Raw genomic sequence first — 16,015 nt, 5'->3', positions numbered from 1 at the left:
AGTTGGTACATGATGTGGTCCCTGTATTAACAACCAGTATGGTATACCTGAAGTTATTATAAAAGGACAGATCTTATGTTATGAGTTGTTATTATAAACAGGTCACATTTAAAAGGAGGGAAGAAAGGCAATGTTGAAATCTAGAAGATGCAAATATAGTATGGAGAATGAGATAGACCAGAACAATAAGAGGAGGAGGGAAGAGGAGGAAGAGAAAAATGTAATGAATATTAGTGAAACAAGTCAGTTAGAGAAAGCTGAAATTTATATACTTTATTATATAGAATAACTTTGAGGTTCTTACAAAAGGTTCAAGATAAATGAACTTTACATTAAAACTATTAGCTCGATGGCTGAAGACAATCAATCATAACGTTTTTTGCAATTTCCCCAATATCTCTGTTACTATTCCCATTCTCAGGTGGGAGTATCCTGAGCCCAACTCCGTGCATTCCTGAAATAAGTTTAAAATACTTTGAAGTAGATGGTACTTATGAGGTAAATTGAATTCTATACCCAGGACAGACAAATCTTAATCATGGGGGTCTGAGCAGACCTTGGTTCTGTTGAAATGAAGCAGTTTTTTTTTTCTTTTAATAAAAAATAATGGAAGCATTATTTTTCTTTGGAAACCTATATACGGGCAAGGGTTGAGGAATGGGAAACATCCTGGTTGTCTCAGCTGCTCTGGAGGATTCAGACGGGATTAGTAAAGTACCTCTGATCCATCCATGACCAGGTGGACTAGAGTTACTACTTCAGATAGTAAGAGACCCCTGTCAACAACATCATCGGAGGATATGAAGAAGATCGGCCGAGAGAGTAAACCAAAACCTTCCAAACCATAAGCAACATCAACGCAGTGGACTGTCCCTTAGAAATGATTCACCTCAAGCTAAATGCAAAAAGAACGAAAAGAAGAAAAGAGTACTTGAATGAAGATGTGAACGGATTCACGGAGTACCTAAAACAGAACTCACAGGTGCTTCACAATGGACAGCTGATAGCAGCCGACAGCCTAGAAGTAAGGGAAGAACTTGCAGGGGCCTAAAAGGACAGTTGACCGGAAGGAAGGCGGCTAAAGAGACAGGCAGCAAAGAAGACTTCAATGATATGTTCCCATTGTCAACAACTTAGCTATGGAATTGCTGACTGCTCAGCTGTACAAGAGAGTCAGGACATGGGCACCTGCATTCGTTGCCTCTGCGGCTCCACGGAGCACCGAGCACGGAGCACGGAGCACGAGATGACGAAGCACAGAGCTAACGAAGATCCTGCGCTTGGTGAATTTCCTTTTGGAAATGTTTTGTTTGTGGAGAAATGGGACGCCTCTCTAGATCCTGCCCTGATAATTCCGAAGGAGTCTATGCTGATGGTGGCGGCTGTAAACTCTGTGGCTCCGTGGAACATTTTAAGAAAGACTGCCCTGAAAATCAGAACTCAGATCGGATCCTCACAGTTGGTCGCTGGACAAATGGAATGAGTGCAGACTGAAGACGTTCTGGATGTGCCCAAATCACAGAAACCTAAAATCAAAGGACCCAAAGTTGTTAATTGTTGATAAGAATTGGCACAGTTGTTAATTACCACTTCAAGGTTACTTTCCAAAGTAAGCTTTGATTGAAGCTGGGTACCTGTGGAGGCAAACCTGTGTTATAGACACCACTCTGACCTTGATGGGGGCAGCTTGCCTACCATTTATCAATGAATACAGGGTGATTAATTATACTCTCTAGACATGTGTGTATGTGTTGTCTGTCTGTCTGTCTATCTCTCTGTGCCTGTGTGTCTGTCTGTATTTGAAACAGATTCTATGTAGCCCAGGTTGGCTTCAAACTAATAACCCTGCTTCAGCATCCAGAGTACCAAGATTACAGCCAATGTGCCTAAGAGCATATTTGAACAGATGGAACTTAGAAGTAACTAAGTCCCTCTATACCTGATTGTAGCAGTCATAGCTACAAATGCAAATTATGAATCAAAATTGACCCCTAAACAAAGCACATACCTGTCAGCTTGTGAATAAAACAATATTTTGTTATATGCTCTTAATTTAGAGTATCAATTTATTTTAATAGAAATTTATTTACATATTGTCACAAAATCTGTAATTTTTAGTACTGAACAAAAGTCTATCAGCTGCTAAAACAAAGGCAGCATCCTGATAAGACAAGCAAAGAAATTAAAATGCTAGCTGATTGATTAATTCATTGATAAATGGGTACTCTCTCAGTATTCATTCAGGTAAAGGGAGGTTGTATGTGTATGCATGTTATTTTATAGTCAATGCTAGTTATGAACTTCATGATAGAGTTTTAAAATTATTTTTTAAAGTTATTATGTAGAGATGGGATCCATCATGTCCTGCTTATAAGACAATGTTGTACTTATTTCCTCTGCCCTCATTACCTTCTCTAGTCTCTTGCACCTCTTGCTGGTTCCATCCCCACTCCCTTCTTCCCTTCTGCTTTCATCCAAATCCCTCTCCTTTTCCCTCCGTACATTTTCTTTAGAGTCCACCTTTCCCTTTCCTGGTCCCATTTCTAGTTTCATCTCTCTCTCTCTCTCTCTCTCTCTCTCTCTCTCTCTCTCTCTCTCTCTCTCTCTCTCTCTCACACACACACACACACACACACACACACACACACACACACAAAAGAGATTGAGGAAAGAAACTTTTGCATAGCTGTTGCAAACCCACTGATGGCCTGGAGCTTCTTAGTAAATGACTGCTAGAACCAAGGATGTAGCAACTACAGGAGCCATCACTTCAAAAACTTTTCCTATCTCCATTTAGTTTAGACTACCCTCACTGTGTTAGTTACATCTTTTCTACACGTGCTGCTGCTGGCAAAGTGCTTGCCAAAACTTACTTAACAAAGAGGAGGCTCATTTTGGGTCAACAATACAGTTAACTATAGTGAAGAATGCAAGAGACTGAAAGGGAGGGACTTACTGACATAAGCTGCCTGAGAAGGAGCTTAAGTTGAAAAATTGGCTCCTTCAGGTTGGCCTGAAGGATTGATGTAGGAACAACTATCCCACTAGGGACAGTACCATCTCTGCAAAGGTGGTGCTGCAGTCAGTCATGGGAAGTAAGGCAGTAGATAGTGTTCCTCAATGTCCTCTGCCATGTCCTATCATGAGTTATTGGCCCTGACTTCTGTCTTTGATGGACTGGATTGCCTTTGATCATGGTAGTGAACTGTAGTAATAGAAACCCAACTACAACAGCCAGAGCACAAGGGAGCTTGCCATAGTGTACCAGCATTCAGGAGGAAACAAGAGATGAACGCTGAAGCTCAGCCGACTCTCTCGCTACTCCCTACTAGTGACCCCAACTCATTGAATGCTTATTCTCATATTTGGGGTATTTCTTTTTTCCTATGTTACAATTATCTAGAAATAGTAACACAGACCCACTTAACAGTTTGTCTTTTAGGTTATTATAAATTCCATTTAACTGGCATTCAAATTAATGGTTCAACTCTTTTACATATTTAAAAGAATTTGATTGTGTTTGTTGCATAGGCTTTGTGTCTAGTTAGGCTTTCATTTTTGTGGGGTTTTATTTTGATCTCAGGATCTTACATGTGCCAGGAAAGTGTACTACCACTGAGCCATCCTTTGAGTCTTCAGCATTTGATTTTAGTGGAATCTCTTCAAGCTTAGATCAAGTTTTACACTAAATTAATACATTCAAATAGTTTAGTTCACTGAAAAAGATTTAATAGTATTTTGCAACTGACTTGAACTTCATGGTAATTTGAGGAGTAAAATGTTCTCAAATTTAGAATAAAAAAGAACCAATAACTATGATTAGTATGTGTTTCCCCCTTAGCTTGTTAGTAGTTGAAATACAAATTTTTAAACCAATTCTTACAAATGCAATTATCTCCACATGCATTTAGAAATCCCTTCTCATTTTTTTCATCATCTGAAAAGAATTTCTTTGGTTCTAATATAGTATACTGATTAATAATATATTATCAAATAATTTGTAGTGAACCAAATAAAGTTCGTAGAAAGTATTAAATTGTTCACTTCTTTACTTTCCTTTTAAAGACCTTGAATATAGCTACTCATCATTAAGTATACATCTGTCTAAATATATATATATATATATATATATATATATATATATATATATATATTTATAGACCAGACGAGTATAGGCTGGTTGCATATAATTTTGAGACATAGTTGCTTATCACACCAGGCAGTCAGGCAATATAAGTTTCACATTTATTTAGTATTTTTTAAAATTTGATGCTGGATTAACAATTAGTGCCAGAGACCTTTATGAGAGACCAACTTGTAAAATAAAGAAGGAGGATACAAGACCGGAAAGCAGAAGAAGTCAGGGATTCAACATCACCTGAACCACTGGGATCTTTGAAAAAAGAAATGCTCATAGGAACTAACAGATTGGACAAAATAGCTGATACATATGTAGCTTGTTAATTGAATTATAAGGTCTGATTTTTCTCTGGGAAAATTATTATCAGGTATGAAGAATCATTTTTGAATTATTTGATTGCTTTAAATATTATGTTTGAAAAATATTTACTAGTTAGAATAGAACATGAAATATTTGTGAATATATGTTGGTTGGGGTGAAGATACACTGAGAAACATAAGTTTAAGCAAAAGATGAGACAGTTTTATGTTCACTCCCAGCAAAGATGACAAAGAATGAAAAGCCTGTGGAATATCTAATGATACAGGAGCTTATCTTAATGATTTTAAATAGCTTTATATTAGATGACTGCTTGGGTAGCTGGTTTTTAATTTAAGAATGGATAGTAGAAATTCCCAGTAATGTTTTTTCTTTCTTTTCTTTCCTCAGAATGCTAACGTAGAAGGAGTGACAAGAAGTTATATTTTACATGGGAATTTTATGTAGCAAATGCAAAAGTGAATTGTTAAATATATGATATAAATCTTTCATATTTCTATGGAAAATCATAATATAATATAACATAGAATAACATAACATAACAATCCACAAACATGAGCCAAATGTGTTGTTGAAAAATTAACCAGTGAATGAGACTAGAATTACTGAAACTAATGATAGATCATACATAGTTAGGATAACTTATACTGTTTGCTTCCTGACAAATTAAGACATACATGGCTATCAAGTCCTTTGGGTATAAGCCAAAGAATTGTAGAGTCAGGTCATATGATAAATCAATTTTTATTTTTTGAGAATGCGATACATGTAAACAGTAGCATTCTATTCAGCTGCAAAGAAAAACAAATCATAATATTCACAAGTCAATGAAGGGACCCAGAAACTATCATGCTGAACCCAGACTCAGAAAGTCAAATCGTGCATGTCCTCTCTCATCTGTAGATCCAAGCTCTGAGTCCTTAGTGGAGTAAATAGTCAGAACTAGTCACAGAATCCTAAAAAGTAGGAAGGGACAATGAAGGAACATGGAGAAAGAGCTCTAGAGATACAAATGGGAAGATATAGTACTAGGAAAGGGGAAAGGGCAAAGTGGGGGATATAACTGGAAAAGGTGAAGGGAGTGTAATAAAGAGATAAGAAAGAAATGAAAGATAAATAACACCAAGCATTCTTTTTTTTTCAAGGTTTTAATAATTATATACTTTGTTTATTTTTTTTATTACTTATTTTCCTCAATTACATTTCCAATGGTATCCCAAAAGTCCCCCATACCCTCCCCCCTACTTCCCTACCCACCCATTCCGATTTTTTGGCACTGGCTTTCCCCTGTACTGGGGCATATAAAATTTGCATGTCCAATGGGCCTCTCTTTTTACTGATGGCCTACTAGACCATCTTTTGATACATATGTAGCTAGAGTCAAGAGCTCCAGGGTACTGGTTAGTTCATAATGTTGTTGCACCTACAGGGTTGCAGATCTCTTTAGCTCCTTGGATACTTTCTCTAGCTCCTCCATTGAGGGCCCTGTGATCCATCCAATAGCTGACTGTGAACATCCACTTCTGTGTTTGCTAGGCCTTGGCCTAGTCTCACAAGAGACAGCTATATCAGGGTCCTTGCAGCAAACGCTTGCTAGTGTATGCAATGGTGTCATCGTTTGGAGGCTAATTATGGGATGGATCCCTGGATATGGCAGTCTCTAAATGGTCCATCCTTTTGTCTCAGCTCCAAACTTTGTCTCTGTAACTCCTTCCATGGGTGATTGTTTCCAATTCTAAAAAGGGCAAAGTGTCCACATTTTGGTCTTAGTTCTTTTTCAGTTTCATGTGTTATACAAATTGTCTCTTATATCTCAGGTATACTAAATTTCTGGGCTAATATCCACGTATCAGTGAGGAGATATCATTTGAGTTCTTTTGTGATTGTGTTACCTCACTCAGGATGATGCCCTCCAGGTCCATCCATTTGCCTAGGAATTTCATAAATTCATTCTTTTTAATAGCTGAGTAGTACTTCATTGTGTAAACGTACCACATTTTTGTATCCATTCCTCTGTTGAGGGGCATCTGAGTTCTTTCCAGCTTCTGTCTATTATAAATAAGGCTGCTATGAACATAGTGGAGCATGTGTCCTTCTTACCAGTTGGAACATCTTCTGGATATATGCCCAGGAGAGGTATTGTGGGATCCTCCAGTAGTACTATGTCCAATTTTCTGAGGAACAGCCAGGCTGATTTCCAGAGAGGTTGTACAAGCTTGCAACCCCACCAAAAATGGAGGAGTGTTCCTCTTTCTCCACATCCTTGCCAGCATCTGCTGTCACCTGAATTTTTGATCTTAGCCATTCTGACTGGTGTGAGATGGAATCTCAGGGTTGTTTTGATTTGCATTTCTCTGATGATTAAGGATGTTGGACATTTTTTCAGGTGTTTCTGAGCCATTCCATATTCCTCAGGTGAGAATTCTTTGTTTAGCTCTGAGCCCCATTTTTTAATGGGATTATTTGATTTTCTGGAGTCCACCCTCTTGAGTTCTTTATATATATTGGATATTAGTCCCCTATCTGATTTAAGATAGGTAAAGATCCTTTCCCAATCTGTTGGTGGCCTTTTTGTCTTATTGATGGTGTCTTTTGCCTTGCAGCTTTGCAGTTTCATAAGGTCCCATTTGTCAATCCTCGATCTTACACCACAAGCCATTGCTGTTCTATTCAGGAATTTTCCCCCTGTGCCCATATCTTCAAGGTCTTTCCCCACTTTCTCCTCTATAAGTTTCAGTGTCTCTGTTTTTATGTGAAGTTCCTTGATCCACTTAGATTTGACCTTAGTACAAGGAGATAGGAATGGATCAATTCGCATTCTTCTACATGATAACAACCAGTTGTGCCAGCAACATTTGTTGAAAATACTGTCTTTCTTCCACTGGATGGTTTTAGCTCCCTTGTGGAAGATCAAGTGACCGTAGGTGTTTGGGTTCATTTCTGGGTCTTCAATTCTATTCCATTGGTCTACTTGTCTGTCGCTATACCAGTACCATGCAGTTTTTAAAACAATTGCTCTGTAGTACAGCTTTAGGTCAGGCATGGCGATTCCACCACAGACTCTTTTATCCTTAAGAAGAGTTTTGGCTATCCTAGGTTTTTTGTTATTCCAGATGAATTTGCAGATTGCACTTTCTAATTCGTTGAAGAATTGAGTTGGAATTTTGATGGGGATTGCATTGAATCTGTAGATTGCTTTTGGCAAGATAGCCATTTTTACAATGCTGATCCTGCCAATCCATTAGCATGGGAGATCTTTCCATCTTCTGAGATCTTCTTTAATTTCTTTCTTCAGAGACTTGAAGTTTTTATCATACAGATCTTTCACTTCCTTCTTAGAGTCACGCCAAGATATTTGATATTATTTGTGACTATTGAGAAGAGTGTTGTTTCCCTAATTTCTTTCTCAGCTGGGTTAATCTTTGTGTAGAGAAAGGCCATTGACTTGTTTGAGTTAATATTATATCCAGCTACTTCACTGAAGCTGTTTATCAGGTTTAGGAGTTCTCTGTTGGAATTCTTAGGGTCACTTATATATACTATCATATCATCTGCAAAAAGTGATATTTTGAGTTCTTCTTTTCCAATTTATATCCCCTCGATCTCCATTTGTTGTTGAATTGCTCTGGCTAGGACTTCAAGTACTATGTTGAATAGGTAGGGAGAAAGTGGGCAGCCTTGTCTAGTCCCTGATTTTAGTGGCTTTGCTTCAAGCTTCTCACCATTTACTTTGATGTTGGCTACTGGTTTTCTGTAGTTTGCTTTTATCATGTTTAGGTCACATTGCCTCTTAAAAGTTCAATCTTATCAGTGAGTACATTTCGTGTGAGTTCTTTTGTGATTGGGTTACCTTCCTCAGGATGACACCCTCCAGGTCCATCCATTTGCCTAGGAATTTCATAAATTCATTCTTTTTAATAGCTGAGTAGTACTCCATTGTGTAAATGTACCACATTTTCTGTATCCATTCCTCTGTTGAGGGACAAATGGGTTCTCTCCAGCTTCTAGTTATTATAAATAAGGTTGCTATGAACATAGTGGAGCATGTGTCCTTCTTACCAGTTGGAACATCTTCTGGATATATGCCCAGGAGAGGTATTGCAGGATCCTCTGGTAGTACTATGTCCAATTTTCTGATGAACTGCTAGACTGATTTCCAGAGTGGTTGTACAAGCTTGCAATCCCACCCAGAAACTTAGAATATCCAAGATACAAGATACAATTTGCAAAACACATGAAACTCAAGAAGAAAGAAGACCAAAGTGTGGACACTTTGCCCTTCTTAGAATTGGGAGCAAATCATCCATGGAAGGAGTTACAGAGACAAAATTTGGAGCTGAGACAAAAGGATGGACCATCTAGAGACTGCCACACCCAGGGATCCATCTCATAATCACTCTCTAAATGCTGACACCATTGCATACATCAGCGAGATTTTGCTGAAAGGACCCTGATACAACTGTTTCTTGTGAGGCTATGCTGGTGGCCTGACAAACACAGAAGTTGATGCTTACAGTCAGCTATAGGATGGAACACAGGGCCCCCAATGGAGGAGCTAGAGAAAGTACCCAAGGAGATAAAGGTGTCTGCAACCCTATAGGTGGAACAACAATATGAACTAACCAGTAATCCCAGAGCTCATGTCTCCAGTTGCATATGTAGGAGAAGATGGCCTTGTAGGCCATTATTGGGAAGAGAGGCCCCTTGGTCTTGCAAACTTTATATGCCTCAGTATAGGGGAAAGCCAGGCCCAAGAATTGGGAGTGGGTGGGTAGGAGAGTGAGGGAGAGGGAGGGTATGGGGGACTTTTGGGATAGCATTTGAAATGTAAATTGTTGGGAGCTATTAAGACAACACAATTGTCCTGATCTCTGAATTGGGCCTCTCCCTCCACCCCCCAGAAGAAAAGGGGGTCAAAAGCGGGCCACTGATGCACTGCTCTGAGAACAACCACAGATTGTTCCAGCCCTAAGTCAGTGCTGGATGTCCTGACCACAAGATGTACCCTCATACCACCAAGTTCCTGCTTCTCTGTGTAGTTGCCAAAAGGAAAATTTCTGCTGCCCCATCCCTCCTGCTGAGAAGTACTTCCCCTTTTGTTTGTGCATTTAAGCCTTGAGCCTTGCTAATACAGTGAGACCTTTATGCTAATCAGACTGTTTCAGGTGTGTCCTTCATTGCACTTGGTTCTCCTCTCTCCCTCCCCCCCAATTTGGTTCTTAGGAGAAGGTCCCCTCGAGACCCTCCAATAACTGGACCTGCTGGATGGATCAGTAAATGATGAAAATACCTAATTAAAAAAAAAGAAAAGAAATATGATTTACGGTAAAAAAAAAAAAGAGTTCCATCTTAGTTTATTAAAACAGAAGACTAAGAACATTGTTTGGAAAACACCACACAAACCATTCAAACACCAATCTCAGTCGAATAGAGATGGTTTATTGAATGCCAAATACCAAGACTGATGGATCAGAGCCATGTTTCAGGCCTGAGGAACATGTCTTTGATGTACACTTATTCTGCTTCCGTTGGTTGAGGTATTCAGTTGTGGCAGGTGAGTTGTCTTGTGTAGCATTCATGTCTGAACTTGCCAACTGGGATGTTAGTTACTCTTTACATGCCTCTTTCTGTCACATAGAATGTCAGTTCCCAGGGACACTTAAACTTTCCTTGACCCCTACTCAATATGGAAGTCTTATTCCAAATAATTTCTTATATTGATACACATATCTATTATGTTGGGGTCCATTCCTAAGGGCAGCTTATAAAAACAAATACCATAAAAACTTATATGTAAGTGCAAGAAGTACTGTTAGGTGGTTGGTTCAGGTCTAAGTTTATTGTCCGTAACTATTCTGAACAGTTCTACTGACTTCTATCATAATTCATTTCCCAGGGCACAAAACACAACAGAATATGTAATTAACTTGGCATTAGACAGTTTCCTAATAACAGCAGGAACATATAAGAAAGTTTCCTTATAATGGCAAGGTAGGTAGGTAACAGTTACTTAGGCCTTAACATTTTACCAAGGCATGAACATTCTATCTAGGCCTTAATATTTTGCCTAGACTTTAACAAACATTTGATATTTGTTCAGTTAGATTTTTAAAACAACGTTTATTTTCAGTAAATCTACTTACACATTTGATTATTTTAATTTAATTTCTTTTCTGAGGTTCATTGGAATAAGAATTTTTGCCACTATCAAGACTATGTCTTTATTTTTTTATTGTTGATTTTGAAAGACTTACAATAGGGAGAGAAAAATATTTCAAGTTATGTTCTACCTACAGTCACTCGTACTTCATTATATTCCTTACCATTGCAAATCCAAGTGCTATGTTGTGCCTGTATTTTCATCCCTGTCACACTGGAATAAGATTTCTGATGGCAGAAATATCATGATACCTTGCCTACATTAGTTACCATTGTACATTAAATGCATAAATGCATATAATTAAGAGATATTATAATTTACTTGTCTTTTATATGTAATTCTCTGAATGATCCAAGGCTACCAGTACTGCATTTTCTTAAGGAATAATGTAAATTTAGATGATGGAGCGGAATGATTTGTCGTGGATAATTAATCCGTTGCAAAATATCTGAGCTATCACACATTTCTGTGTTTCATGATAGGGTGTAACAGTGGCAAAGGAGAGATAAATTAATCATTATTTAAAAGGCTTGATTGACTTTTAAGTAAAGGATGGTTCCACAGGTGCATGCTTCCTGAATAAATTAAGTCCTTAAATTTTAGTACTCCCTAGCAGCCATTTTTGATCCTTTAATTTAAGGGTTTTGCTTAGAAATTTTTCCTGCCAAAGTGATGCTGAAATGGTCTATAAAGAGATATATCTTTAGGAGTGCCAATAAATAGATCCAAGTCATAAACATGAGACTGGTGAATAGCCACAGCTTTGAAAATTGCCTGAAGAATGGCCCATATGAGGCCAGAGGAGGGCATTCAAAGTCACTCAGAACATTGATTCTTGGATGGTGTTTGAAAAATAAAGACTGACATTTTTAGATACTGGGAATATAGAAACTAAAAGAGCTTCTTCACCCAAATTATTCATATAAGACTTTTTTTTCTATACTCACTAGGATATATGATACATTCTTATTTTCTTATGACATTATGCTTATGAGAACTGGGTGGATGATGGTGGATGGCAACTAAACCTATTATCACAAAGTTAGCAGATTCGTAGCCAAGAATACATAACGCATTCTGAAACATATCTTAGTATTCTAATAGGTTAATGTTTTCATTTGTATTTCTTTTAGTCCTATATCTATCTGATAGGATGTATTAAAAGAAATGTCTATATCTTAAATATTTTAGGATTTGAGTAAAAAAAACTGTTTTTGCAATAAACATCTAATTCTGAAATCTCTCAAGCATTTATTTATGATTATTTGAATATTTACCTAGCACTTACTGGGTGTTAAAGAGTTAGTCAGGACTTTCTAAAGGAACAGAAGCAATGAATGCATATACATACACACAAACACATGTATGCACATATAGTCACTTTACACACACACCCACTCATATACACATCTAAGGATATAGTAGACTACTTTATACAATACATTTGAAATAATAACAGCAGATCTTTGTCCCCAAGAGGATGAACTGGGTGCAAGGAATTATAGTGTGTACCTCAGATGTCCCAGTCTACTATGAAGAGTTACTAAAATGCCACTGGCTTCTGTCCACAGTAGAAATATAAAGATGCTTAGAAGGCTATATGAGCAAAAGTTGAACGACCTTCCTTGTTCTATATCCTTATGTATCTGGACGGCTAGGAGAAAGTGTCTCTCATATTTAGTATGGGCTATCCCACATTCATTAAGGTAATCAAAACAATCCCTCACTTGAGATCTTTACTCAGAAGTTTCTAAACTGTAGCAATTTGACATTTAGACCCCACCACCAGAATTCATCCCTTGACAACCTGACACCGGAACACATCACTTAAACAAACTCAGTGGCTCACAACTGTCTGTCATCCAATTCCAGCAGATTCAGCACAATCTCCTGGCCTTTGTGGGTACTGGGCACACACGTGGTGCACATACACACAGGTAAGCAAATGTCCATACATATAAAATAAAAAGAACTATAACCTTCCAATCTTTGTTTCCTGAATCTTATGTTTATGTTGTAATAGAAAATACAGCCAACTTTAAAATGTCCCCCATATTCTTCTTTTTTAATTTATTTTTTATCATTAGATATTTTCTCTATTTACATTTCAAATGTTATCCCCTTTTCTAGTTTCCCTCCGAAAATTCCCCATCCCTTCCTCCCCTTCCTCCCCTTCCCCTGGTCTCCAACCCACCCACTCCTGCTTCCTGGCCCTGGAAGCATTCTCCTGTACTAGGGCATAGAACCTTCACAAGACCAAGGGCCTTTCTTCCCATTGATGACTTACTAGGTCATTCTCTGCTACATATTCAGTTAGAGCCATGAGTTCCACCATGTGTTTTCTTTGATTGATGGTTTAGTCCAAGGAAGCTCTGGGGGTACTGGTTAGCTGACAGGAGCCTGATAAAGCTGTCTCCTGAGAGACTCTGCCAGTGCCTGACAAGAAGTAGATGTTCACATCCATCCCTTGGATGAAGCACAGGATCCCCAGTAAAGGAACTAGAGAAAGGACCAAGGAGCTGAATGGGTTTGCAAGCCCATAAGAGGAAAAACAATATGAACTAACCAGTGTCCCCATATTCTTAAAAATTCCAAATTTTTTAAAGTCTTAAATCTCTTAACTGTAAGAGCCTATAAATATCAAAACCAGATTAGACATTTCCAATGTATTACAGAACAGAGTAAGCATTTTTATTTCGAAAGAGACTAACAAGGCCATAGCAAATAATTAGTTAGGGCAAAACCAAATCAAGCACAGTATAGAACAAATCAAAAATTTCAGTTCCAAAAACCACTGTAGGGAACTTGAGATGTAATAGTATAGGCTTCAAAGACGGGGTGTAGCAAATTACCTTGAAGAATGATTAGCCCTGTAATGTTCCTTAACTTAAATATAATTATATGGATTCAGAACATGTAACAGTTAATGTTACCTCAATCAGTATTAAAAATAAGGAAATAGAAGAATTAAAATACAAATATCTATGTAATGGGTACACAAGCACGTTCCTAAGAAATAGAACAAAATTATTCATTCCAGTTAGAAACCCAACTCCTGTAACAGATGACATGGCTTTAGCTTGTATATAGTAACTTATCTTCCTCTACTACCCATTCTATATTTCCTCCATTGTCACTCTGTACCTTAGCAGGTCTTGCTTCATTAGCTGGCAGGGTGATTCATCCATGCCTTCATTCCTGGAGGGTTTGGGCCTTTTATCTTCTGTCTGGGTTAGGTTGTGGTCATTCCCTCTTGATCATAATCATACAGCAAGATACAGCAAGAGTCACCCTAAAGGATCTCCTGTACTCTTGCTAGAATCTTCCTTTTCTCCACTCTGGAGATGTAATTCAATTTCTCTCTAGTAGTCTGAATACATCACTCCTTTTAAACTCTGTTTTCCTTTTCGTAACATGTTGACTAAATCGCATCAGAACCCAAGGTCAGCAGAAGTTCTTAGCTTCCGATTCAATGTCTGTCATACCTGCTCTCTGCTGCATTCTGCCCTCTGTGATCAAAACTTCTAGGCGAGCACAGTGCAAGATCATAGGAACAGGAAGACAACATTTTCCTCGGGGCTCACTAGAAGCACTAGTAAGAGTAGTAATTCACATTTGAAACACATAATGCTTGGACCTTTGAACCCTGACTACCTATGATTCAAAGTATACGCGAGGAGAAACCTGCTAGGCCCTCCAGATAATTGCTACTTTATTGTTATTTTAGCTATGCCTTTCTACTCTACACTTCTACCAGGCCAGCTGCTTCTGGACCATGAGGAATACAATATGATCAATGAATTCTACGAGCACGAGCCCTCTGCCATATTTCCTTACCTGTGAAATGAGCTCCCTGGTCAGAAGCAATGGTCTGTGGAAAGCCATGATTGTACATAAATTATTCTATAAGTCCATGGTTGGTAATTTTAGCAGAAGCATTATGTACAGAAAAGTCAAGTACATAAAAAGTGTAAGTTTCTATTCCAGCAAATATTGTCTTTTCTAAAATGGAAGTGGTCAAATTTAGTCAACCTGCCTTCATTCAGGTCACTGACTAATTACTAGAGAAAATGAAGTCACTTGAGGGGTTCAGATTTGATTGACACACAGCAGCAGTTGCAGCTAATTCAGCTTTATTTAGAGGAAGTCCACACTGATGAACCAATACATAACCTCCATCTCTGCCACCGCAATCACTTTGTTGTTGATGGTCCCATTAGCAAATGGCAGGGATGAGAGAGAGAGGCCCACAAAATAATTAATATCTACCTGATTATTAAACTCTTTTTCCTCTGAAGTCCTTTTTGCAGAACTTTCTTCATGTCTTTTGCCCATTTGAAGAGATCTGTCCACATCCTGGATGTTGTAAATATTCAGTGACTGTTGAATTATAAGCAGAAGAAAAAGGAAACAGTCTTAGCCATGGGGATACAGTTCCTGCAAAAACTAAGCCTCATAGCAGATGAAACCTTAAACAATAAAAGAGAATTAATTTTTTAATACTGCCTCATAGGATTTTTAGAACTACTACATTTGGGTATAAATTCTAAACCCATTTCAACATAATGGAAAATGGTATGGAAACGTTTACCAGGTGATTGTGTTAGAGATGAGCAGTAGGGAGCAGGAACATGAAATGCTGGGTAGGAATAATTGAGGTGGTAGATAACAGTCAGTCATTGAAATCAGGACTCAATGGGGAAGGTAAATCTGTAAAGTGTAAACAACAATAGAAAGTGTAACCCAAACTCCAAAGGGGCTAATTCATTGTCCTCAGCAATGACCAGTGAAGTGCAGAAGGCAGTGTCAGGAGGAGAGTTGCTCAGCTGCCCAAGTGTCTCAGTGATGGAAAAGGAAAAGGGAAGTAAATGAGAAATGGTTGGGTGAATTTGGGGATGGTGTTGAGCTGCTTCAGTAAAATCATGTTAGAACAACTGGCTTGACCATAGTAAACACAGGACATATTGAGATTATATCAGATCTATTTAATTTGCTCTAGGATAAGAAGATATTCTGGAAAAATACACAATAAGCAATGATCTTTAGTTAAGAAGTCCTAAGTAGCCAGGCAGTGGTGGCGCACTGGGAGGCAGAGGCAAGCAGATTTCTGAGTTCCAGGCCAGCCTTGTCTACAAAATGAGTTCCAGGACAGCCAGGGCTATACAGAGAAACCCTGTCTCGAAAAAAAACAAAAACCAAAAAACCCAACAACAACAACAACAAAAAGAAGTCCTAAGTAAAGAATATAGCTTGTTCTTTGAAGACACAACAGGATTGTCAGAATTAATTTGAAAGTTAGAAGATGAAATATGATCAGAAGAGGGCAATAAATTAAGAACTAAATGTCAGGAAATTGACAAAATATATTTGAGATATGGCAAGCAGAGCTCTAAGTT

General features: G+C 38.1%; 1 pseudogene; it reads left to right on the top strand.

The window, feature by feature from the left end:
- The first annotated feature begins 731 nt into the window (after window positions 1-731).
- Window positions 732-1,561, top strand: LOC110305956 (zinc finger CCHC domain-containing protein 9 pseudogene; annotated as a pseudogene).
- Window positions 1,562-16,015: the final 14,454 nt, after the last annotated feature.

This window comes from Mus caroli, unplaced genomic scaffold (assembly GCF_978045245.1).
Source record: "Mus caroli unplaced genomic scaffold, Mus_caroli_1 scaffold_2, whole genome shotgun sequence".
Taxonomy (NCBI): Eukaryota; Metazoa; Chordata; class Mammalia; order Rodentia; family Muridae; genus Mus; species Mus caroli.
This window is presented reverse-complemented; position numbering and strand designations above follow the sequence as displayed.